This window comes from Idiotropiscis lumnitzeri, chromosome 3, assembly GCF_059441095.1.
Source record: "Idiotropiscis lumnitzeri isolate Australia: NSW breed Sydney's pygmy pipehorse chromosome 3, RoL_Ilum_1.0, whole genome shotgun sequence".
NCBI lineage: Eukaryota > Metazoa > Chordata > Actinopteri > Syngnathiformes > Syngnathidae > Idiotropiscis > Idiotropiscis lumnitzeri.
In genome coordinates this window covers 30,313,986-30,340,189 of record NC_142393.1, presented here as the reverse complement: position 1 = coordinate 30,340,189, position 26,204 = coordinate 30,313,986, and the positions used below count along the sequence as shown (strand labels likewise).

The 26,204-nt window shown below is 40.5% G+C and overlaps 12 non-coding genes across 12 annotated transcripts; all 12 read right to left on the bottom strand.

The window, feature by feature from the left end:
* Positions 1-2,400: 2,400 nt before the first annotated feature.
* Positions 2,401-2,514, bottom strand: LOC148340846 (U5 spliceosomal RNA). The gene has a single exon (XR_015842745.1). It is a non-coding gene; the product is annotated as a U5 spliceosomal RNA (small nuclear RNA).
* A 1,013-nt stretch (positions 2,515-3,527) lies between these two features.
* On the bottom strand, positions 3,528-3,741 carry LOC148340845 (small nucleolar RNA U3). The gene has a single exon (XR_015842663.1). It is a non-coding gene; the product is annotated as a small nucleolar RNA U3 (small nucleolar RNA).
* Positions 3,742-6,557: 2,816 nt separating this feature from the next.
* LOC148340844 (U5 spliceosomal RNA) lies at positions 6,558-6,671 on the bottom strand. The gene has a single exon (XR_015842731.1). It is a non-coding gene; the product is annotated as a U5 spliceosomal RNA (small nuclear RNA).
* Positions 6,672-7,684: 1,013 nt separating this feature from the next.
* On the bottom strand, positions 7,685-7,898 carry LOC148340843 (small nucleolar RNA U3). The gene has a single exon (XR_015842674.1). It is a non-coding gene; the product is annotated as a small nucleolar RNA U3 (small nucleolar RNA).
* Positions 7,899-11,314: 3,416 nt separating this feature from the next.
* Positions 11,315-11,428, bottom strand: LOC148340842 (U5 spliceosomal RNA). Its single transcript, XR_015842744.1, has one exon. It is a non-coding gene; the product is annotated as a U5 spliceosomal RNA (small nuclear RNA).
* A 1,013-nt stretch (positions 11,429-12,441) lies between these two features.
* LOC148340841 (small nucleolar RNA U3) lies at positions 12,442-12,655 on the bottom strand. The gene has a single exon (XR_015842662.1). It is a non-coding gene; the product is annotated as a small nucleolar RNA U3 (small nucleolar RNA).
* Positions 12,656-15,471: 2,816 nt separating this feature from the next.
* LOC148340840 (U5 spliceosomal RNA) lies at positions 15,472-15,585 on the bottom strand. Its single transcript, XR_015842729.1, has one exon. It is a non-coding gene; the product is annotated as a U5 spliceosomal RNA (small nuclear RNA).
* Positions 15,586-16,598: 1,013 nt separating this feature from the next.
* Positions 16,599-16,812, bottom strand: LOC148340839 (small nucleolar RNA U3). The gene has a single exon (XR_015842661.1). It is a non-coding gene; the product is annotated as a small nucleolar RNA U3 (small nucleolar RNA).
* Positions 16,813-19,623: 2,811 nt separating this feature from the next.
* Positions 19,624-19,737, bottom strand: LOC148340838 (U5 spliceosomal RNA). Its single transcript, XR_015842734.1, has one exon. It is a non-coding gene; the product is annotated as a U5 spliceosomal RNA (small nuclear RNA).
* A 1,013-nt stretch (positions 19,738-20,750) lies between these two features.
* On the bottom strand, positions 20,751-20,964 carry LOC148340837 (small nucleolar RNA U3). Its single transcript, XR_015842660.1, has one exon. It is a non-coding gene; the product is annotated as a small nucleolar RNA U3 (small nucleolar RNA).
* Positions 20,965-23,772: 2,808 nt separating this feature from the next.
* LOC148340836 (U5 spliceosomal RNA) lies at positions 23,773-23,886 on the bottom strand. Its single transcript, XR_015842747.1, has one exon. It is a non-coding gene; the product is annotated as a U5 spliceosomal RNA (small nuclear RNA).
* Positions 23,887-24,899: 1,013 nt separating this feature from the next.
* Positions 24,900-25,113, bottom strand: LOC148340835 (small nucleolar RNA U3). Its single transcript, XR_015842658.1, has one exon. It is a non-coding gene; the product is annotated as a small nucleolar RNA U3 (small nucleolar RNA).
* Positions 25,114-26,204: the final 1,091 nt, after the last annotated feature.

The window sequence follows — 26,204 nt, the reverse complement described above, 5'->3', positions numbered from 1 at the left end:
CTCACTCATCCAACAATATGCGCGCTCGTTCTGCAATAGAAAGGTATCAGGAAGCCGGCATTTTCACACACACGAGTGGATTTATTCCTAACACACAAATCTACAACTTGAGCTTGTGTCCCTCTCAATACAGCTCTCTTTGTCTTCGCTGTTCAGCATTAATTTATAGACACAATATGCAAATGACACAGAGACAAAGGCATCCTGGCATGATTCTATTGGCTATGTGTATGCTGCAGTTAACTTTAGCTTGCTCCTCTTGGTCTTTCTTGAAGTGGTGGCCCCTCCTGCTTGTGGCTGAAGGGTCCAGTTTCTTGTGCATCCCTTCCCCCTCGAGGTATCTGTCTGCGCCAGGCACCGACCTAAAACCTCCCAAACCTCACATTCTTTCACTTTCTTTTTCCAACTTCACCAGCCACACACTCAGCATTCCACAGAATAACAGTGACACAAGATGCAGGACATCGAATAAAATTAGCCAGGTTTAAACTCTTCCACTCCTTTATGGCTTAGGTCTGGTAAGTTCTGTACGAGTGCTAACTCCACCATTAAGATCTCTGCAACTCGTTTGACAGTTTCTTTATCCGTTTTTACAGAACACAAATCCAACAAGTAGTGAATACAAGGTAAAAACGTTTTACCACAAAGGATTGGCATGATGCGATCATATTGCTGTCTTACATAATAATTACGTCCTAGGTCTGTATAGCTATGCAAACAACACAGTTTTTTGTGATACTTTATCAAAAAAGGTCTGACCATGTAAAGAATCGCCGCTTTAACAACTATTACGAGATCCATATCAGCCCATCCCTTAGGAGGATCATCCCATGACATATGTTGTACATCATCCTCTGAAATAGGTGCAGGTCCTGGATCTGGGTCGTTGAGGGTCTGAACCTTAGAGGGCTCAATCACACTGTTTGAGAACTCTTGTTCGGACCAACTAGGTACTCGTACCTCCTCGATTTGTGGAGATTCAGCCTGGTCGGACCAACTGGGCAGTTGGACCTCCTCGGTTTGTGAAGATTCTGCCGACAAGGTGGGGATCATCGGAGGGATCGACGGCGGTGTCGGGGAAACGGGACGGCTGCACCCTGAATATGATGGTTCGACAGTGTTGTATGAGGATACAGCAGGGGTAAGTAAGGGGTAGGATGTCCAGACTTGCCTGCCACTCACAATCTTTTCAAACACCTTAAGGCTCTTGTCAGATGTAGGATGTGACAGGCTTGGGGGGTGTCTATGCAATTCGCCAGGACTTGCACAGACAACACCCCAAGCATGCACATTGCCATGCTTAGACTTATGTCAAAGGGGACATGTCTAGGCATGTTTGCAAAAAGAAAACGGGGGGCTTTTATCAACCGAATAATCATATACCTGGTCAACACCTTATTGAAAGGTAAAAACAACGCCAACTCTTTTCAACTCATATTATTTCACTTATTTAATTAGGTTATATATATATATATATATATATATATATATATATATAAATAATTTAATTAGATGATATATATTTCACTTATTTAATTAGCTGCTTTATATACCACTATACTTCAAATATAAAAATATTGATGACATAAGCACAGTTTGGGAGGGGGCTTGGGGACAGATGTACATGGGGAACACATCATTTTTTGACAGAAGCGGTATTCTGTAGGGTGGGATTAACACATCAAGCAGGAAAGGAAATTGGACATTTTTGACAGAAACTGTATTCTGTAGGGAAGGATTAACATTTCAAGGAGGCGGGGAAATTGGACATTTTTTAACAGAGGGGGCGGGGAAATTGGACATTTTTGACCGAAGCGGTATTCTGTAGGCGGGGCTATGATGTCATGAATAATTAAGAACGCTGTATTCTAATATCTCTCCCGCCCTATCAAAGTCCCAAAATAAAGCAGCTTCATTGAAGTTCAAATGTCAAATCAATTTTGCATAATGAAACGACCTGTTGTTTATCATTTCAACTCTATTTAAATAATTTGTATCATGTGTTTTTGTTTCAGAATTAAAAAGATGATCATCAGTAACCATTGTTACACCTTTTTTTTTTTACCACAAACCAACCGGCATAACTCTTCTTTTACACAGAAATTCTTTAGGTCTATGTCCTTTTAAATAAGAGCTGTGATAGATGTTTCTCCTAAATCCGTCATTTGAAATATGAATATATCTGTAACTATGTTTTCACAACTTAGTTGCAACAACTTTCCAATGCCTAGATCTTTGGTTTCACAAACACCCCGAATTAATTTTGCCTGACGTTTAACCACATAGATAATCAAAAGCGGTGAAGCAACCATTGTGACAATCTTGACTTCCACTAAGTCGTCAGCCAACTTATAAATGGACGAAGACGCCTAGTCACATTTATATTCAACACTGTTAGAAGGCTCTGCTTTCGCAGAGCATCAAAAAATTTAGATTAACTCTTGCTGTTCCTCCCCACGGAAATCTTTAGTAAAAGGCGAAAGATTTATTTGATTTGAGAAGAAACAAGAGTGTACTAGGACTTAACTACTGAAACGGGCTAACCCATTGCCCGCTAAACCCCTTTAACAAACGGTCCCAGAGTCAAACGTGTCACCTTTATCTTTCAAACACGAGTGATAACCATTGATGGATATTTTTTTTGCTATACTTCAATGGTCTTCACTCTCATTACAAATGGACAGTATAAACGAATACTAGTGTGTAGGTCTTTGTGGCGGATACCTTCATTTGATCCATTTTCTGCGCAGAGGATTGTGGGTAAAAGGGCGAGCCCTATCAGCCAATGGTCGATGTAGCGAGGGGAGAGATATGAACGATTTGACGGAAGTGATCGAAACGTTTATTTGACGTCCACACTGGCTCAACGGAGGGTTGCAGAGCCACGAAAGCTTGTAAAGCGTGTTCGGGGCCCTGTAAATTGGGAATTTTATGTTGGTTCTCTCTAGACCGCTGGGTTCAAAAAGTTGTGGTGAAAAGACGTCCTCCTAGAAATGAGTAAAATGTGTGGTACCACATGTCCCCAGCAGAGGGCGGAATCCCTGTATGGTGAGGTTGGTATTTGGGTTTCAGTCAGATGATGATAGTTTGTCATTTTCAACGTGAGATTACTTTTGCGTTTATATGATGATTGGTTACGTTTTAAAATAATTTAGAGTTTTTAATCTATTATGTTACTATTGGTTAAAAGCTGAATCAAATCAAACATCAAATTCAATGAAATTAATTTCGATTGATTTTATGTGGGCCACTCTCACTTTCATGTGTTCTTTTATTTTCTGATCTTTTTTCCATGCAAGGGTGCTGTCAAACATGTGCTTCCGTTTTTACCTCAGGTGAAATATCCTGCTCATTAACTTCAACATTAGCACAGCAAATGAACTGAGAACCAGTTGAGGGAAGAGTCTGTCTTCTGCTCAAAACCAGCCAGGTAAGGGTTCTGCACCCAACAATCACAAATGGCCAGGTGACTTCTTAAAAAACTAATCAACGTAAATAGAGTCTTTCTCTTGATTTAACCACTGAGAACTACTCTGAACATATTCCTCCCAACACTGCTCTGCTGGAAAGCAGTGAACAATCATCAATGGCATAAAACATATGACTAACCATTGATTAGTGCCAGATTCATGCTCGGAAAGGAATATCTTGCTTCATCATCGTAGCTTGCGAGACCAAACACTTTAGAAGCACATTTCTCAAGTCGAGACCTATAGAAATGATCCCTGAAAGTATAGTCTTATTTCTGCAATCTGGGACGACTAGTAGTCATCTGGAAGACGACCACTTTTGCTCAGAGGACCTACTTTTGCTCAGACGTCTCAGCTCATCTAAAAGAACCAGCTCATGGTTGCTAAACAAAATGGTAGCTTTTAGCTGTCCAAAAAATGTTATCTTTTGGATAAATTATAGTCCTGACTATACTTTTCTCAAATTTTTAACCGGGGATGACCAACTCCTTTAGCTCAGGATGGTCATAGAATAAGGTCTCTGCTGACATTGATTGGTAAGGCGATCAGGTTCAACATCATCCAGTTGGGTGGTCGGAGCTTTATCGATCATTGTCACTGAGTGGAACGTGCATCATTTGTCATCAGTGTTGTTTGCAAGAATTTGGAAGATCAAACACTTCGCAAATGTATTTCCTAAATCAAGAACTATTGAAGTGAGCCTAATAATTGCATAACATTCAGATACCACGGGAAGTCAAGTGTGTAGCGTATATGCCACATGTGGACCACTGATCAATGTCTGAGAGCGTGACAATATAAAGCAGATCAATATGGGGTCCCTACAAAGTGATTTGGCAAGGACTTGCCAGACTTTAAATTGATCAACAGACTCCTGATAAGGGACACTCTTCATCACCTAGAGGACTTCAGCAGACACTGGTTGCGCATTCAAGCTGCAATCAACGCAGTTAGTTTGGCATTTGCCAAACCCGTGACAGGGAGGGGTCAGCTTCCATCAACTTGGCCGGCTGGCCAAAGACTGACCCCAAGAGGTCGACATAAAAACTGCAGCGACAAGTTCCAATGCAGTATCATCGACCAAAACTACATTGTAATGAAATACAGTTGAACATATTTCTGTTGATTATTGTGAACTTTTGGTGGTCCAGGATTTTCCCCATACCTCCGACTGAAGAGCGGCAAATAGCTTAGGTCCGGTAAGTTCTGTACGAGTGCTAACTCCACCATTAAGATCTCTGCAACTCGTTTGACAGTTTCTTTATCCGTTTTTACAGAACACAAATCCAACAAGTAGTGAATACAAGGTAAAAACGTTTTACCACAAAGGATTGGCATGATGCGATCATATTGCTGTCTTACATAATAATTACGTCCTAGGTCTGTATAGCTATGCAAACAACACAGTTTTTTGTGATACTTTATCAAAAAAGGTCTGACCATGTAAAGAATCGCCGCTTTAACAACTATTACGAGATCCATATCAGCCCATCCCTTAGGAGGATCATCCCATGACATATGTTGTACATCATCCTCTGAAATAGGTGCAGGTCCTGGGTCTGGGTCGTTGAGGGTCTGAACCTTAGAGGGCTCAATCACACTGTTTGAGAACTCTTGTTCGGACCAACTAGGTACTCGTACCTCCTCGATTTGTGGAGATTCAGCCTGGTCGGACCAACTGGGCAGTTGGACCTCCTCGGTTTGTGAAGATTCTGCCGACAAGGTGGGGATCATCGGAGGGATCGACGGCGGTGTCGGGGAAACGGGACGGCTGCACCCTGAATATGATGGTTCGACAGTGTTGTATGAGGATACAGCAGGGGTAAGTAAGGGGTAGGATGTCCAGACTTGCCTGCCACTCACAATCTTTTCAAACACCTTAAGGCTCTTGTCAGATGTAGGATGTGACAGGCTTGGGGGGTGTCTATGCAATTCGCCAGGACTTGCACAGACAACACCCCAAGCATGCACATTGCCATGCTTAGACTTATGTCAAAGGGGACATGTCTAGGCATGTTTGCAAAAAGAAAACGGGGGGCTTTTATCAACCGAATAATCATATACCTGGTCAACACCTTATTGAAAGGTAAAAACAACGCCAACTCTTTTCAACTCATATTATTTCACTTATTTAATTAGGTTATATATATATATATATATATATATAATTATATATATATATATAAATAATTTAATTAGATGATATATATTTCACTTATTTAATTAGCTGCTTTATATACCACTATACTTCAAATATAAAAATATTGATGACATAAGCACAGTTTGGGAGGGGGCTTGGGGACAGATGTACATGGGGAACACATCATTTTTTGACAGAAGCGGTATTCTGTAGGGTGGGATTAACACATCAAGCAGGAAAGGAAATTGGACATTTTTGACAGAAACTGTATTCTGTAGGGAAGGATTAACATTTCAAGGAGGCGGGGAAATTGGACATTTTTTAACAGAGGGGGCGGGGAAATTGGACATTTTTGACCGAAGCGGTATTCTGTAGGCGGGGCTATGACGTCATGAATAATTAAGAACGCTGTATTCTAATATCTCTCCCGCCCTATCAAAGTCCCAAAATAAAGCAGCTTCATTGAAGTTCAAATGTCAAATCAATTTTGCATAATGAAACGACCTGTTGTTTATCATTTCAACTCTATTTAAATAATTTGTATCATGTGTTTTTGTTTCAGAATTAAAAAGATGATCATCAGTAACCATTGTTACACCTTTTTTTTTTTACCACAAACCAACCGGCATAACTCTTCTTTTACACAGAAATTCTTTAGGTCTATGTCCTTTTAAATAAGAGCTGTGATAGATGTTTCTCCTAAATCCGTCATTTGAAATATGAATATATCTGTAACTATGTTTTCACAACTTAGTTGCAACAACTTTCCAATGCCTAGATCTTTGGTTTCACAAACACCCCGAATTAATTTTGCCTGACGTTTAGCCACATAGATAATCAAAAGCGGTGAAGCAACCATTGTGATAATCTTGACTTCCACTAAGTCGTCAGCCAACTTATAAATGGACGAAGACGCCTAGTCACATTTATATTCAACACTGTTAGAAGGCTCTGCTTTCGCAGAGCATCAAAAAATTTAGATTAACTCTTGCTGTTCCTCCCCACGGAAATCTTTAGTAAAAGGCGAAAGATTTATTCGATTTGAGAAGAAACAAGAGTGTACTAGGACTTAACTACTGAAACGGGCTAACCCATTGCCCGCTAAACCCCTTTAACAAACGGTCCCAGAGTCAAACGTGTCACCTTTATCTTTCAAACACGAGTGATAACCATTGATGGATATTTTTTTTGCTATACTTCAATGGTCTTCACTCTCATTACAAATGGACAGTATAAACGAATACTAGTGTGTAGGTCTTTGTGGCGGATACCTTCATTTGATCCATTTTCTGCGCAGAGGATTGTGGGTAAAAGGGCGAGCCCTATCAGCCAATGGTCGATGTAGCGAGGGGAGAGATATGAACGATTTGACGGAAGTGATCGAAACGTTTATTTGACGTCCACACTGGCTCAACGGAGGGTTGCAGAGCCACGAAAGCTTGTAAAGCGTGTTCGGGGCCCTGTAAATTGGGAATTTTATGTTGGTTCTCTCTAGACCGCTGGGTTCAAAAAGTTGTGGTGAAAAGACGTCCTCCTAGAAATGAGTAAAATGTGTGGTACCACATGTCCCCAGCAGAGGGCGGAATCCCTGTATGGTGAGGTTGGTATTTGGGTTTCAGTCAGATGATGATAGTTTGTCATTTTCAACGTGAAATTACTTTTGCGTTTATATGATGATTGGTTACGTTTTAAAATAATTTAGAGTTTTTAATCTATTATGTTACTATTGGTTAAAAGCTGAATCAAATCAAACATCAAATTCAATGAAATTAATTTCGATTGATTTTATGTGGGCCACTTTCACTTTCATGTGTTCTTTTATTTTCTGATCTTTTTTCCATGCAAGGGTGCTGTCAAACATGTGCTTCCGTTTTAACCTCAGGTGAAATATCCTGCTCATTAACTTCAACATTAGCACAGCAAATGAACTGAGAACCAGTTGAGGGAAGAGTCTGTCTTCTGCTCAAAACCAGCCAGGTAAGGGTTCTGCACCCAACAATCACAAATGGCCAGGTGACTTCTTAAAAAACTAATCAACGTAAATAGAGTCTTTCTCTTGATTTAACCACTGAGAACTACTCTGAACATATTCCTCCCAACACTGCTCTGCTGGAAAGCAGTGAACAATCATCAATGGCATAAAACATATCACTAACCATTGATTAGTGCCAGATTCATGCTCGGAAAGGAATATCTTGCTTCATCATCGTAGCTTGCGAGACCAAACACTTTAGAAGCACATTTCTCAAGTCGAGACCTATAGAAATGATCCCTGAAAGTATAGTCTTATTTCTGCAATCTGGGACGACTAGTAGTCATCTGGAAGACGACCACTTTTGCTCAGAGGACCTACTTTTGCTCAGACGTCTCAGCTCATCTAAAAGAACCAGCTCATGGTTGCTAAACAAAATGGTAGCTTTTAGCTGTCCAAAAAATGTTATCTTTTGGATAAATTATAGTCCTGACTATACTTTTCTCAAATTTTTAACCGGGGATGACCAACTCCTTTAGCTCAGGATGGTCATAGAATAAGGTCTCTGCTGACATTGATTGGTAAGGCGATCAGGTTCAACATCATCCAGTTGGGTGGTCGGAGCTTTATCGATCATTGTCACTGAGTGGAACGTGCATCATTTGTCATCAGTGTTGTTTGCAAGAATTTGGAAGATCAAACACTTCGCAAATGTATTTCCTAAATCAAGAACTATTGAAGTGAGCCTAATAATTGCATAACATTCAGATACCACGGGAAGTCAAGTGTGTAGCGTATATGCCACATGTGGACCACTGATCAATGTCTGAGAGCGTGACAATATAAAGCAGATCAATATGGGGTCCCTACAAAGTGATTTGGCAAGGACTTGCCAGACTTTAAATTGATCAACAGACTCCTGATAAGGGACACTCTTCATCACCTAGAGGACTTCAGCAGACACTGGTTGCGCATTCAAGCTGCAATCAACGCAGTTAGTTTGGCATTTGCCAAACCCGTGACAGGGAGGGGTCAGCTTCCATCAACTTGGCCGGCTGGCCAAAGACTGACCCCAAGAGGTCGACATAAAAACTGCAGCGACAAGTTCCAATGCAGTATCATCGACCAAAACTACATTGTAATGAAATACAGTTGAACATATTTCTGTTGATTATTGTGAACTTTTGGTGGTCCAGGATTTTCCCCATACCTCCGACTGAAGAGCGGCAAATAGCTGTTGGAATTTATCTTTATATCAATGTTAGAATTTAACTTTAACCCAATGTAAACTCAAATTAGTAATCTGACTCCAATTCGCGACCTTACCCAACTCTCACTCATCCAACAATATGCGCGCTCGTTCTGCAATAGAAAGGTATCAGGAAGCCGGCATTTTCACACACACGAGTGGATTTATTCCTAACACACAAATCTACAACTTGAGCTTGTGTCCCTCTCAATACAGCTCTCTTTGTCTTCGCTGTTCAGCATTAATTTATAGACACAATATGCAAATGACACAGAGACAAAGGCATCCTGGCATGATTCTATTGGCTATGTGTATGCTGCAGTTAACTTTAGCTTGCTCCTCTTGGTCTTTCTTGAAGTGGTGGCCCCTCCTGCTTGTGGCTGAAGGGTCCAGTTTCTTGTGCATCCCTTCCCCCTCGAGGTATCTGTCTGCGCCAGGCACCGACCTAAAACCTCCCAAACCTCACATTCTTTCACTTTCTTTTTCCAACTTCACCAGCCACACACTCAGCATTCCACAGAATAACAGTGACACAAGATGCAGGACATCGAATAAAATTAGCCAGGTTTAAACTCTTCCACTCCTTTATGGCTTAGGTCTGGTAAGTTCTGTACGAGTGCTAACTCCACCATTAAGATCTCTGCAACTCGTTTGACAGTTTCTTTATCCGTTTTTACAGAACACAAATCCAACAAGTAGTGAATACAAGGTAAAAACGTTTTACCACAAAGGATTGGCATGATGCGATCATATTGCTGTCTTACATAATAATTACGTCCTAGGTCTGTATAGCTATGCAAACAACACAGTTTTTTGTGATACTTTATCAAAAAAGGTCTGACCATGTAAAGAATCGCCGCTTTAACAACTATTACGAGATCCATATCAGCCCATCCCTTAGGAGGATCATCCCATGACATATGTTGTACATCATCCTCTGAAATAGGTGCAGGTCCTGGATCTGGGTCGTTGAGGGTCTGAACCTTAGAGGGCTCAATCACACTGTTTGAGAACTCTTGTTCGGACCAACTAGGTACTCGTACCTCCTCGATTTGTGGAGATTCAGCCTGGTCGGACCAACTGGGCAGTTGGACCTCCTCGGTTTGTGAAGATTCTGCCGACAAGGTGGGGATCATCGGAGGGATCGACGGCGGTGTCGGGGAAACGGGACGGCTGCACCCTGAATATGATGGTTCGACAGTGTTGTATGAGGATACAGCAGGGGTAAGTAAGGGGTAGGATGTCCAGACTTGCCTGCCACTCACAATCTTTTCAAACACCTTAAGGCTCTTGTCAGATGTAGGATGTGACAGGCTTGGGGGGTGTCTATGCAATTCGCCAGGACTTGCACAGACAACACCCCAAGCATGCACATTGCCATGCTTAGACTTATGTCAAAGGGGACATGTCTAGGCATGTTTGCAAAAAGAAAACGGGGGGCTTTTATCAACCGAATAATCATATACCTGGTCAACACCTTATTGAAAGGTAAAAACAACGCCAACTCTTTTCAACTCATATTATTTCACTTATTTAATTAGGTTATATATATATATATATATATATATATATATATATATAAATAATTTAATTAGATGATATATATTTCACTTATTTAATTAGCTGCTTTATATACCACTATACTTCAAATATAAAAATATTGATGACATAAGCACAGTTTGGGAGGGGGCTTGGGGACAGATGTACATGGGGAACACATCATTTTTTGACAGAAGCGGTATTCTGTAGGGTGGGATTAACACATCAAGCAGGAAAGGAAATTGGACATTTTTGACAGAAACTGTATTCTGTAGGGAAGGATTAACATTTCAAGGAGGCGGGGAAATTGGACATTTTTTAACAGAGGGGGCGGGGAAATTGGACATTTTTGACCGAAGCGGTATTCTGTAGGCGGGGCTATGATGTCATGAATAATTAAGAACGCTGTATTCTAATATCTCTCCCGCCCTATCAAAGTCCCAAAATAAAGCAGCTTCATTGAAGTTCAAATGTCAAATCAATTTTGCATAATGAAACGACCTGTTGTTTATCATTTCAACTCTATTTAAATAATTTGTATCATGTGTTTTTGTTTCAGAATTAAAAAGATGATCATCAGTAACCATTGTTACACCTTTTTTTTTTTACCACAAACCAACCGGCATAACTCTTCTTTTACACAGAAATTCTTTAGGTCTATGTCCTTTTAAATAAGAGCTGTGATAGATGTTTCTCCTAAATCCGTCATTTGAAATATGAATATATCTGTAACTATGTTTTCACAACTTAGTTGCAACAACTTTCCAATGCCTAGATCTTTGGTTTCACAAACACCCCGAATTAATTTTGCCTGACGTTTAACCACATAGATAATCAAAAGCGGTGAAGCAACCATTGTGACAATCTTGACTTCCACTAAGTCGTCAGCCAACTTATAAATGGACGAAGACGCCTAGTCACATTTATATTCAACACTGTTAGAAGGCTCTGCTTTCGCAGAGCATCAAAAAATTTAGATTAACTCTTGCTGTTCCTCCCCACGGAAATCTTTAGTAAAAGGCGAAAGATTTATTTGATTTGAGAAGAAACAAGAGTGTACTAGGACTTAACTACTGAAACGGGCTAACCCATTGCCCGCTAAACCCCTTTAACAAACGGTCCCAGAGTCAAACGTGTCACCTTTATCTTTCAAACACGAGTGATAACCATTGATGGATATTTTTTTTGCTATACTTCAATGGTCTTCACTCTCATTACAAATGGACAGTATAAACGAATACTAGTGTGTAGGTCTTTGTGGCGGATACCTTCATTTGATCCATTTTCTGCGCAGAGGATTGTGGGTAAAAGGGCGAGCCCTATCAGCCAATGGTCGATGTAGCGAGGGGAGAGATATGAACGATTTGACGGAAGTGATCGAAACGTTTATTTGACGTCCACACTGGCTCAACGGAGGGTTGCAGAGCCACGAAAGCTTGTAAAGCGTGTTCGGGGCCCTGTAAATTGGGAATTTTATGTTGGTTCTCTCTAGACCGCTGGGTTCAAAAAGTTGTGGTGAAAAGACGTCCTCCTAGAAATGAGTAAAATGTGTGGTACCACATGTCCCCAGCAGAGGGCGGAATCCCTGTATGGTGAGGTTGGTATTTGGGTTTCAGTCAGATGATGATAGTTTGTCATTTTCAACGTGAGATTACTTTTGCGTTTATATGATGATTGGTTACGTTTTAAAATAATTTAGAGTTTTTAATCTATTATGTTACTATTGGTTAAAAGCTGAATCAAATCAAACATCAAATTCAATGAAATTAATTTCGATTGATTTTATGTGGGCCACTCTCACTTTCATGTGTTCTTTTATTTTCTGATCTTTTTTCCATGCAAGGGTGCTGTCAAACATGTGCTTCCGTTTTTACCTCAGGTGAAATATCCTGCTCATTAACTTCAACATTAGCACAGCAAATGAACTGAGAACCAGTTGAGGGAAGAGTCTGTCTTCTGCTCAAAACCAGCCAGGTAAGGGTTCTGCACCCAACAATCACAAATGGCCAGGTGACTTCTTAAAAAACTAATCAACGTAAATAGAGTCTTTCTCTTGATTTAACCACTGAGAACTACTCTGAACATATTCCTCCCAACACTGCTCTGCTGGAAAGCAGTGAACAATCATCAATGGCATAAAACATATGACTAACCATTGATTAGTGCCAGATTCATGCTCGGAAAGGAATATCTTGCTTCATCATCGTAGCTTGCGAGACCAAACACTTTAGAAGCACATTTCTCAAGTCGAGACCTATAGAAATGATCCCTGAAAGTATAGTCTTATTTCTGCAATCTGGGACGACTAGTAGTCATCTGGAAGACGACCACTTTTGCTCAGAGGACCTACTTTTGCTCAGACGTCTCAGCTCATCTAAAAGAACCAGCTCATGGTTGCTAAACAAAATGGTAGCTTTTAGCTGTCCAAAAAATGTTATCTTTTGGATAAATTATAGTCCTGACTATACTTTTCTCAAATTTTTAACCGGGGATGACCAACTCCTTTAGCTCAGGATGGTCATAGAATAAGGTCTCTGCTGACATTGATTGGTAAGGCGATCAGGTTCAACATCATCCAGTTGGGTGGTCGGAGCTTTATCGATCATTGTCACTGAGTGGAACGTGCATCATTTGTCATCAGTGTTGTTTGCAAGAATTTGGAAGATCAAACACTTCGCAAATGTATTTCCTAAATCAAGAACTATTGAAGTGAGCCTAATAATTGCATAACATTCAGATACCACGGGAAGTCAAGTGTGTAGCGTATATGCCACATGTGGACCACTGATCAATGTCTGAGAGCGTGACAATATAAAGCAGATCAATATGGGGTCCCTACAAAGTGATTTGGCAAGGACTTGCCAGACTTTAAATTGATCAACAGACTCCTGATAAGGGACACTCTTCATCACCTAGAGGACTTCAGCAGACACTGGTTGCGCATTCAAGCTGCAATCAACGCAGTTAGTTTGGCATTTGCCAAACCCGTGACAGGGAGGGGTCAGCTTCCATCAACTTGGCCGGCTGGCCAAAGACTGACCCCAAGAGGTCGACATAAAAACTGCAGCGACAAGTTCCAATGCAGTATCATCGACCAAAACTACATTGTAATGAAATACAGTTGAACATATTTCTGTTGATTATTGTGAACTTTTGGTGGTCCAGGATTTTCCCCATACCTCCGACTGAAGAGCGGCAAATAGCTTAGGTCCGGTAAGTTCTGTACGAGTGCTAACTCCACCATTAAGATCTCTGCAACTCGTTTGACAGTTTCTTTATCCGTTTTTACAGAACACAAATCCAACAAGTAGTGAATACAAGGTAAAAACGTTTTACCACAAAGGATTGGCATGATGCGATCATATTGCTGTCTTACATAATAATTACGTCCTAGGTCTGTATAGCTATGCAAACAACACAGTTTTTTGTGATACTTTATCAAAAAAGGTCTGACCATGTAAAGAATCGCCGCTTTAACAACTATTACGAGATCCATATCAGCCCATCCCTTAGGAGGATCATCCCATGACATATGTTGTACATCATCCTCTGAAATAGGTGCAGGTCCTGGGTCTGGGTCGTTGAGGGTCTGAACCTTAGAGGGCTCAATCACACTGTTTGAGAACTCTTGTTCGGACCAACTAGGTACTCGTACCTCCTCGATTTGTGGAGATTCAGCCTGGTCGGACCAACTGGGCAGTTGGACCTCCTCGGTTTGTGAAGATTCTGCCGACAAGGTGGGGATCATCGGAGGGATCGACGGCGGTGTCGGGGAAACGGGACGGCTGCACCCTGAATATGATGGTTCGACAGTGTTGTATGAGGATACAGCAGGGGTAAGTAAGGGGTAGGATGTCCAGACTTGCCTGCCACTCACAATCTTTTCAAACACCTTAAGGCTCTTGTCAGATGTAGGATGTGACAGGCTTGGGGGGTGTCTATGCAATTCGCCAGGACTTGCACAGACAACACCCCAAGCATGCACATTGCCATGCTTAGACTTATGTCAAAGGGGACATGTCTAGGCATGTTTGCAAAAAGAAAACGGGGGGCTTTTATCAACCGAATAATCATATACCTGGTCAACACCTTATTGAAAGGTAAAAACAACGCCAACTCTTTTCAACTCATATTATTTCACTTATTTAATTAGGTTATATATATATATATATATATATATAATTATATATATATATATAAATAATTTAATTAGATGATATATATTTCACTTATTTAATTAGCTGCTTTATATACCACTATACTTCAAATATAAAAATATTGATGACATAAGCACAGTTTGGGAGGGGGCTTGGGGACAGATGTACATGGGGAACACATCATTTTTTGACAGAAGCGGTATTCTGTAGGGTGGGATTAACACATCAAGCAGGAAAGGAAATTGGACATTTTTGACAGAAACTGTATTCTGTAGGGAAGGATTAACATTTCAAGGAGGCGGGGAAATTGGACATTTTTTAACAGAGGGGGCGGGGAAATTGGACATTTTTGACCGAAGCGGTATTCTGTAGGCGGGGCTATGACGTCATGAATAATTAAGAACGCTGTATTCTAATATCTCTCCCGCCCTATCAAAGTCCCAAAATAAAGCAGCTTCATTGAAGTTCAAATGTCAAATCAATTTTGCATAATGAAACGACCTGTTGTTTATCATTTCAACTCTATTTAAATAATTTGTATCATGTGTTTTTGTTTCAGAATTAAAAAGATGATCATCAGTAACCATTGTTACACCTTTTTTTTTTTACCACAAACCAACCGGCATAACTCTTCTTTTACACAGAAATTCTTTAGGTCTATGTCCTTTTAAATAAGAGCTGTGATAGATGTTTCTCCTAAATCCGTCATTTGAAATATGAATATATCTGTAACTATGTTTTCACAACTTAGTTGCAACAACTTTCCAATGCCTAGATCTTTGGTTTCACAAACACCCCGAATTAATTTTGCCTGACGTTTAGCCACATAGATAATCAAAAGCGGTGAAGCAACCATTGTGATAATCTTGACTTCCACTAAGTCGTCAGCCAACTTATAAATGGACGAAGACGCCTAGTCACATTTATATTCAACACTGTTAGAAGGCTCTGCTTTCGCAGAGCATCAAAAAATTTAGATTAACTCTTGCTGTTCCTCCCCACGGAAATCTTTAGTAAAAGGCGAAAGATTTATTCGATTTGAGAAGAAACAAGAGTGTACTAGGACTTAACTACTGAAACGGGCTAACCCATTGCCCGCTAAACCCCTTTAACAAACGGTCCCAGAGTCAAACGTGTCACCTTTATCTTTCAAACACGAGTGATAACCATTGATGGATATTTTTTTTGCTATACTTCAATGGTCTTCACTCTCATTACAAATGGACAGTATAAACGAATACTAGTGTGTAGGTCTTTGTGGCGGATACCTTCATTTGATCCATTTTCTGCGCAGAGGATTGTGGGTAAAAGGGCGAGCCCTATCAGCCAATGGTCGATGTAGCGAGGGGAGAGATATGAACGATTTGACGGAAGTGATCGAAACGTTTATTTGACGTCCACACTGGCTCAACGGAGGGTTGCAGAGCCACGAAAGCTTGTAAAGCGTGTTCGGGGCCCTGTAAATTGGGAATTTTATGTTGGTTCTCTCTAGACCGCTGGGTTCAAAAAGTTGTGGTGAAAAGACGTCCTCCTAGAAATGAGTAAAATGTGTGGTACCACATGTCCCCAGCAGAGGGCGGAATCCCTGTATGGTGAGGTTGGTATTTGGGTTTCAGTCAGATGATGATAGTTTGTCATTTTCAACGTGAAATTACTTTTGCGTTTATATGATGATTGGTTACGTTTTAAAATAATTTAGAGTTTTTAATCTATTATGTTACTATTGGTTAAAAGCTGAATCAAATCAAACATCAAATTCAATGAAATTAATTTCGATTGATTTTATGTGGGCCACTCTCACTTTCATGTGTTCTTTTATTTTCTGATCTTTTTTCCATGCAAGGGTGCTGTCAAACATGTGCTTCTGTTTTTACCTCAGGTGAAATATCCTGCTCATTAACTTCAACATTAGCACAGCAAATGAACTGAGAACCAGTTGAGGGAAGAGTCTGTCTTCTGCTCAAAACCAGCCAGGTAAGGGTTCTGCACCCAACAATCACAAATGGCCAGGTGACTTCTTAAAAAACTAATCAACGTAAATAGAGTCTTTCTCTTGATTTAACCACTGAGAACTACTCTGAACATATTCCTCCCAACACTGCTCTGCTGGAAAGCAGTGAACAATCATCAATGGCATAAAACATATGACTAACCATTGATTAGTGCCAGATTCATGCTCGGAAAGGAATATCTTGCTTCATCATCGTAGCTTGCGAGACCAAACACTTTAGAAGCACATTTCTCAAGTCGAGACCTATAGAAATGATCCCTGAAAGTATAGTCTTATTTCTGCAATCTGGGACGACTAGTAGTCATCTGGAAGACGACCACTTTTGCTCAGAGGACCTACTTTTGCTCAGACGTCTCAGCTCATCTAAAAGAACCAGCTCATGGTTGCTAAACAAAATGGTAGCTTTTAGCTGTCCAAAAAATGTTATCTTTTGGATAAATTATAGTCCTGACTATACTTTTCTCAAATTTTTAACCGGGGATGACCAACTCCTTTAGCTCAGGATGGTCATAGAATAAGGTCTCTGCTGACATTGATTGGTAAGGCGATCAGGTTCAACATCATCCAGTTGGGTGGTCGGAGCTTTATCGATCATTGTCACTGAGTGGAACGTGCATCATTTGTCATCAGTGTTGTTTGCAAGAATTTGGAAGATCAAACACTTCGCAAATGTATTTCCTAAATCAAGAACTATTGAAGTGAGCCTAATAATTGCATAACATTCAGATACCACGGGAAGTCAAGTGTGTAGCGTATATGCCACATGTGGACCACTGATCAATGTCTGAGAGCGTGACAATATAAAGCAGATCAATATGGGGTCCCTACAAAGTGATTTGGCAAGGACTTGCCAGACTTTAAATTGATCAACAGACTCCTGATAAGGGACACTCTTCATCACCTAGAGGACTTCAGCAGACACTGGTTGCGCATTCAAGCTGCAATCAACGCAGTTAGTTTGGCATTTGCCAAACCCGTGACAGGGAGGGGTCAGCTTCCATCAACTTGGCCGGCTGGCCAAAGACTGACCCCAAGAGGTCGACATAAAAACTGCAGCGACAAGTTCCAATGCAATATCATCGACCAAAACTACATTGTAATGAAATACAGTTGAACATATTTCTGTTGATTATTGTGAACTTTTCGTGGTCCAGGATTTTCCCCATACCTCCGACTGAAGAGCGGCAAATAGCTTAGGTCCGGTAAGTTCTGTACGAGTGCTAACTCCACCATTAAGATCTCTGCAACTCGTTTGACAGTTTCTTTATCCGTTTTTACAGAACACAAATCCAACAAGTAGTGAATACAAGGTAAAAACGTTTTACCACAAAGGATTGGCATGATGCGATCATATTGCTGTCTTACATAATAATTACGTCCTAGGTCTGTATAGCTATGCAAACAACACAGTTTTTTGTGATACTTTATCAAAAAAGGTCTGACCATGTAAAGAATCGCCGCTTTAACAACTATTACGAGATCCATATCAGCCCATCCCTTAGGAGGATCATCCCATGACATATGTTGTACATCATCCTCTGAAATAGGTGCAGGTCCTGGGTCTGGGTCGTTGAGGGTCTGAACCTTAGAGGGCTCAATCACACTGTTTGAGAACTCTTGTTCGGACCAACTAGGTACTCGTACCTCCTCGATTTGTGGAGATTCAGCCTGGTCGGACCAACTGGGCAGTTGGACCTCCTCGGTTTGTGAAGATTCTGCCGACAAGGTGGGGATCATCGGAGGGATCGACGGCGGTGTCGGGGAAACGGGACGGCTGCACCCTGAATATGATGGTTCGACAGTGTTGTATGAGGATACAGCAGGGGTAAGTAAGGGGTAGGATGTCCAGACTTGCCTGCCACTCACAATCTTTTCAAACACCTTAAGGCTCTTGTCAGATGTAGGATGTGACAGGCTTGGGGGGTGTCTATGCAATTCGCCAGGACTTGCACAGACAACACCCCAAGCATGCACATTGCCATGCTTAGACTTATGTCAAAGGGGACATGTCTAGGCATGTTTGCAAAAAGAAAACGGGGGCTTTTATCAACCGAATAATCATATACCTGGTCAACACCTTATTGAAAGGTAAAAACAACGCCAACTCTTTTCAACTCATATTATTTCACTTATTTAATTAGGTTATATATATATATATATATATATATATATTTATATATATATATATAAATAATTTAATTAGATGATATATATTTCACTTATTTAATTAGCTGCTTTATATACCACTATACTTCAAATATAAAAATATTGATGACATAAGCACAGTTTGGGAGGGGGCTTGGGGACAGATGTACATGGGGAACACATCATTTTTTGACAGAAGCGGTATTCTGTAGGGTGGGATTAACACATCAAGCAGGAAAGGAAATTGGACATTTTTGACAGAAACTGTATTCTGTAGGGAAGGATTAACATTTCAAGGAGGCGGGGAAATTGGACATTTTTTAACAGAGGGGGCGGGGAAATTGGACATTTTTGACCGAAGCGGTATTCTGTAGGCGGGGCTATGACGTCATGAATAATTAAGAACGCTGTATTCTAATATCTCTCCCGCCCTATCAAAGTCCCAAAATAAAGCAGCTTCATTGAAGTTCAAATGTCAAATCAATTTTGCATAATGAAACGACCTGTTGTTTATCATTTCAACTCTATTTAAATAATTTGTACCATGTGTTTTTGTTTCAGAATTAAAAAGATGATCATCAGTAACCATTGTTACACCTTTTTTTTTTTACCACAAACCAACCGGCATAACTCTTCTTTTACACAGAAATTCTTTAGGTCTATGTCCTTTTAAATAAGAGCTGTGATAGATGTTTCTCCTAAATCCGTCATTTGAAATATGAATATATCTGTAACTATGTTTTCACAACTTAGTTGCAACAACTTTCCAATGCCTAGATCTTTGGTTTCACAAACACCCCGAATTAATTTTGCCTGACGTTTAGCCACATAGATAATCAAAAGCGGTGAAGCAACCATTGTGACAATCTTGACTTCCACTAAGTCGTCAGCCAACTTATAAATGGACGAAGACGCCTAGTCACATTCAACACTGTTAGAAGGCTCTGCTTTCGCAGAGCATCAAAAAATTTAGATTAACTCTTGCTGTTCCTCCCCACGGAAATCTTTAGTAAAAGGCAAAAGATTTATTCGATTTGAGAAGAAACAAGAGTGTACTAGGACTTAACTACTGAAACGGGCTAACCCATTGCCCGCTAAACCCCTTTAACAAACGGTCCCAGAGTCAAACGTGTCACCTTTATCTTTCAAACACGAGTGATAACCATTGATGGATATTTTTTTTGCTATACTTCAATGGTTTTCACTCTCATTACAAATGGACAGTATAAACGAATACTAGTGTGTAGGTCTTTGTGGCGGATACCTTCATTTGATCCATTTTCTGCGCAGAGGATTGTGGGTAAAAGGGCGAGCCCTATCAGCCAATGGTCGATGTAGCGAGGGGAGAGATATGAACGATTTGACGGAAGTGATCGAAACGTTTATTTGACGTCCACACTGGCTCAACGGAGGGTTGCAGAGCCACGAAAGCTTGTAAAGCGTGTTCGGGGCCCTGTAAATTGGGAATTTTATGTTGGTTCTCTCTAGACCGCTGGGTTCAAAAAGTTGTGGTGAAAAGACGTCCTCCTAGAAATGAGTAAAATGTGTGGTACCACATGTCCCCAGCAGAGGGCGGACTCTCTGTATGGTGAGGCTGGTATTTGGGTTTCAGTCAGATGATGATAGTTTGTCATTTTCAACGTGAAATTACTTTTGCGTTTATATGATGATTGGTTACGTTTTAAAATAATTTAGAGTTTTTAATCTATTATGTTACTATTGGTTAAAAGCTGAATCAAATCAAACATCAAATTCAATGAAATTAATTTCGATTGATTTTATGTGGGCCACTCTCACTTTCATGTGTTCTTTTATTTTCTGATCTTTTTTCCATGCAAGGGTGCTGTCAAACATGTGCTTCTGTTTTTACCTCAGGTGAAATATCCTGCTCATTAACTTCAACATTAGCACAGCAAATGAACTGAGAACCAGTTGAGGGAAGAGTCTGTCTTCTGCTCAAAACCAGCCAGGGAAGGGTTCTGCACCCAACAATCACAAATGGCCAGGTGACTTCTTAAAAAACTAATCAACGTAAATAGAGTCTTTCTCTTGATTTAACCACTGAGAACTACTCTGAACATATTCCTCCCAACACTGCTCTGCTGGAAAGCAGTGAACAATCATCAATGGCATAAAACATATGACTAACCATTGATTAGTGCCAGATTCATGCTCGGAAAGGAATATCTTGCTTCATCATCGTAGCTTGCGAGACCAAACACTTTAGAAGCACATTTCTCAAGTCGAGACCTATAGAAATGATCCCTGAAAGTATAGTCTTATTTCTGCAATCTGGGACGACTAGTAGTCATCTGGAAGACGACCACTTTTGCTCAGAGGACCTACTTTTGCTCAGACGTCTCAGCTCATCTAAAAGAACCAGCTCATGGTTGCTAAACAAAATGGTAGCTTTTAGCTGTCCAAAAAATGTTATCTTTTGGATAAATTATAGTCCTGACTATACTTTTCTCAAATTTTTAACCGGGGATGACCAACTCCTTTAGCTCAGGATGGTCATAGAATAAGGTCTCTGCTGACATTGATTGGTAAGGCGATCAGGTTCAACATCATCCAGTTGGGTGGTCGGAGCTTTATCGATCATTGTCACTGAGTGGAACGTGCATCATTTGTCATCAGTGTTGTTTGCAAGAATTTGGAAGATCAAACACTTCGCAAATGTATTTCCTAAATCAAGAACTATTGAAGTGAGCCTAATAATTGCATAACATTCAGATACCACGGGAAGTCAAGTGTGTAGCGTATATGCCACATGTGGACCACTGATCAATGTCTGAGAGCGTGACAATATAAAGCAGATCAATATGGGGTCCCTACAAAGTGATTTGGCAAGGACTTGCCAGACTTTAAATTGATCAACAGACTCCTGATAAGGGACACTCTTCATCACCTAGAGGACTTCAGCAGACACTGGTTGCGCATTCAAGCTGCAATCAACGCAGTTAGTTTGGCATTTGCCAAACCCGTGACAGGGAGGGGTCAGCTTCCATCAACTTGGCCGGCTGGCCAAAGACTGACCCCAAGAGGTCGACATAAAAACTGCAGCGACAAGTTCCAATGCAGTATCATCGACCAAAACTACATTGTAATGAAATACAGTTGAACATATTTCTGTTGATTATTGTGAACTTTTGGTGGTCCAGGATTTTCCCCATACCTCCGACTGAAGAGCGGCAAATAGCTTAGGTCCGGTAAGTTCTGTACGAGTACTAACTCCACCATTAAGATCTCTGCAACTCGTTTGACAGTTTCTTTATCCGTTTTTACAGAACACAAATCCAACAAGTAGTGAATACAAGGTAAAAACGTTTTACCACAAAGGATTGGCATGATGCGATCATATTGCTGTCTTACATAATAATTACGTCCTAGGTCTGTATAGCTATGCAAACAACACAGTTTTTTGTGATACTTTATCAAAAAAGGTCTGACCATGTAAAGAATCGCCGCTTTAACAACTATTATGAGATCCATATCAGCCCATCCCTTAGGAGGATCATCCCATGACATATGTTGTACATCATCCTCTGAAATAGGTGCAGGTCCTGGATCTGGGTCGTTGAGGGTCTGAACCTTAGAGGGCTCAATCACACTGTTTGAGAACTCTTGTTCGCACCAACTAGGTACTCGTACCTCCTCGATTTGTGGAGATTCAGCCTGGTCGGACCAACTGGGCAGTTGGACCTCCTCGGTTTGTGAAGATTCTGCCGACAAGGTGGGGATCATCGGAGGGATCGACGGCGGTGTCGGGGAAACGGGACGGCTGCACCCTGAATATGATGGTTCGACAGTGTTGTATGAGGATACAGCAGGGGTAAGTAAGGGGTAGGATGTCCAGACTTGCCTGCCACTCACAATCTTTTCAAACACCTTAAGGCTCTTGTCAGATGTAGGATGTGACAGGCTTGGGGGGTGTCTATGCAATTCGCGAGGACTTGCACAGACAACACCCCAAGCATGCACATTGCCATGCTTAGACTTATGTCAAAGGGGACATGTCTAGGCATGTTTGCAAAAAGAAAACGGGGGGCTTTTATCAACCGAATAATCATATACCTGGTCAACACCTTATTGAAAGGTAAAAACAACGCCAACTCTTTTCAACTCATATTATTTCACTTATTTAATTAGGTTATATATATATATATATATTTATATATATATATATAAATAATTTAATTAGATGATATATATTTCACTTATTTAATTAGCTGCTTTATATACCACTATACTTCAAATATAAAAATATTGATGACATAAGCACAGTTTGGGAGGGGGCTTGGGGACAGATGTACATGGGGAACACATCATTTTTTGACAGAAGCGGTATTCTGTAGGGTGGGATTAACACATCAAGCAGGAAAGGAAATTGGACATTTTTGACAGAAACTGTATTCTGTAGGGAAGGATTAACATTTCAAGGAGGCGGGGAAATTGGACATTTTTTAACAGAGGGGGCGGGGAAATTGGACATTTTTGACCGAAGCGGTATTCTGTAGGCGGGGCTATGATGTCATGAATAATTAAGAACGCTGTATTCTAATATCTCTCCCGCCCTATCAAAGTCCCAAAATAAAGCAGCTTCATTGAAGTTCAAATGTCAAATCAATTTTGCATAATGAAACGACCTGTTGTTTATCATTTCAACTCTATTTAAATAATTTGTATCATGTGTTTTTGTTTCAGAATTAAAAAGATGATCATCAGTAACCATTGTTACACCTTTTTTTTTTTACCACAAACCAACCGGCATAACTCTTCTTTTACACAGAAATTCTTTAGGTCTATGTCCTTTTAAATAAGAGCTGTGATAGATGTTTCTCCTAAATCCGTCATTTGAAATATGAATATATCTGTAACTATGTTTTCACAACTTAGTTGCAACAACTTTCCAATGCCTAGATCTTTGGTTTCACAAACACCCCGAATTAATTTTGCCTGACGTTTAGCCACATAGATAATCAAAAGCGGTGAAGCAACCATTGTGACAATCTTGACTTCCACTAAGTCGTCAGCCAACTTATAAATGGACGAAGACGCCTAGTCACATTTATATTCAACACTGTTAGAAGGCTCTGCTTTCGCAGAGCATAAAAAAATTTAGATTAACTCTTGCTGTTCCTCCCCACGGAAATCTTTAGTAAAAGGCAAAAGATTTATTCGATTTGAGAAGAAACAAGAGCGTACTAGGACTTAACTACTGAAACGGGCTAACCCATTGCCCGCTAAACCCCTTTAACAAACGGTCCCAGAGTCAAACGTGTCACCTTTATCTTTCAAACATGAGTGATAACCATTGATGGATATTTTTTTTGCTATACTTCAATGGTCTTCACTCTCATTACAAATGGACAGTATAAACGAATACTAGTGTGTAGGTCTTTGTGGCGGATACCTTCATTTGATCCATTTTCTGCGCAGAGGATTGTGGGTAAAAGGGCGAGCCCTATCAGCCAATGGTCGATGTAGCGAGGGGAGAGATATGAACGATTTGACGGAAGTGATCGAAACGTTTATTTGACGTCCACACTGGCTCAACGGAGGGTTGCAGAGCCACGAAAGCTTGTAAAGCGTGTTCGGGGCCCTGTAAATTGGGAATTTTATGTTGGTTCTCTCTAGACCGCTGGGTTCAAAAAGTTGTGGTGAAAAGACGTCCTCCTAGAAATGAGTAAAATGTGTGGTACCACATGTCCCCAGCAGAGGGCGGAATCCCTGTATGGTGAGGTTGGTATTTGGGTTTCAGTCAGATGATGATAGTATTTCATTTTCAACGTGAAATTACTTTTGCGTTTATATGATGATTGGTTACGTTTTAAAATAATTTAGAGTTTTTAATCTATTATGTTACTATTGGTTAAAAGCTGAATCAAATCAAACATCAAATTCAATGAAATTAATTTCGATTGATTTTATGTGGGCCACTCTCACTTTCATGTGTTCTTTTATTTTCTGATCTTTTTTCCATGCAAGGGTGCTGTCAAACATGTGCTTCCGTTTTTACCTCAGGTGAAATATCCTGCTCATTAACTTCAACATTAGCACAGCAAATGAACTGAGAACCAGTTGAGGGAAGAGTCTGTCTTCTGCTCAAAACCAGCCAGGTAAGGGTTCTGCACCCAACAATCACAAATGGCCAGGTGACTTCTTAAAAAACTAATCAACGTAAATAGAGTCTTTCTCTTGATTTAACCACTGAGAACTACTCTGAACATATTCCTCCCAACACTGCTCTGCTGGAAAGCAGTGAACAATCATCAATGGCATAAAACATATGACTAACCATTGATTAGTGCCAGATTCATGCTCGGAAAGGAATATCTTGCTTCATCATCGTAGCTTGCGAGACCAAACACTTTAGAAGCACATTTCTCAAGTCGAGACCTATAGAAATGATCCCTGAAAGTATAGTCTTATTTCTGCAATCTGGGACGACTAGTAGTCATCTGGAAGACGACCACTTTTGCTCAGAGGACCTACTTTTGCTCAGACGTCTCAGCTCATCTAAAAGAACCAGCTCATGGTTGCTAAACAAAATGGTAGCTTTTAGCTGTCCAAAAAATGTTATCTTTTGGATAAATTATAGTCCTGACTATACTTTTCTCAAATTTTTAACCGGGGATGACCAACTCCTTTAGCTCAGGATGGTCATATAATAAGGTCTCTGCTGACATTGATTGGTAAGGCGATCAGGTTCAACATCATCCAGTTGGGTGGTCGGAGCTTTATCGATCATTGTCACTGAGTGGAACGTGCATCATTTGTCATCAGTGTTGTTTGCAAGAATTTGGAAGATCAAACACTTTGCAAATGTATTTCCTAAATCAAGAACTATTGAAGTGAGCCTAATAATTGCATAACATTCAGATACCACGGGAAGTCAAGTGTGTAGCGTATATGCCACATGTGGACCACTGATCAATGTCTGAGAGCGTGACAATATAAAGCAGATCAATATGGGGTCCCTACAAAGTGATTTGGCAAGGACTTGCCAGACTTTAAATTGATCAACAGACTCCTGATAAGGGACACTCTTCATCACCTAGAGGACTTCAGCAGACACTGGTTGCGCATTCAAGCTGCAATCAACGCAGTTAGTTTGGCATTTGCCAAACCCGTGACAGGGAGGGGTCAGCTTCCATCAACTTGGCCGGCTGGCCAAAGACTGACCCCAAGAGGTCGACATAAAAACTGCAGCGACAAGTTCCAATGCAGTATCATCGACCAAAACTACATTGTAATGAAATACAGTTGAACATATTTCTGTTGATTATTGTGAACTTTTGGTGGTCCAGGATTTTCCCCATACCTCCGACTGAAGAGCGGCAAATAGCTTAGGTCCGGTAAGTTCTGTACGAGTGCTAACTCCACCATTAAGATCTCTGCAACTCGTTTGACAGTTTCTTTATCCGTTTTTACAGAACACAAATCCAACAAGTAGTGAATACAAGGTAAAAACGTTTTACCACAAAGGATTGGCATGATGCGATCATATTGCTGTCTTAC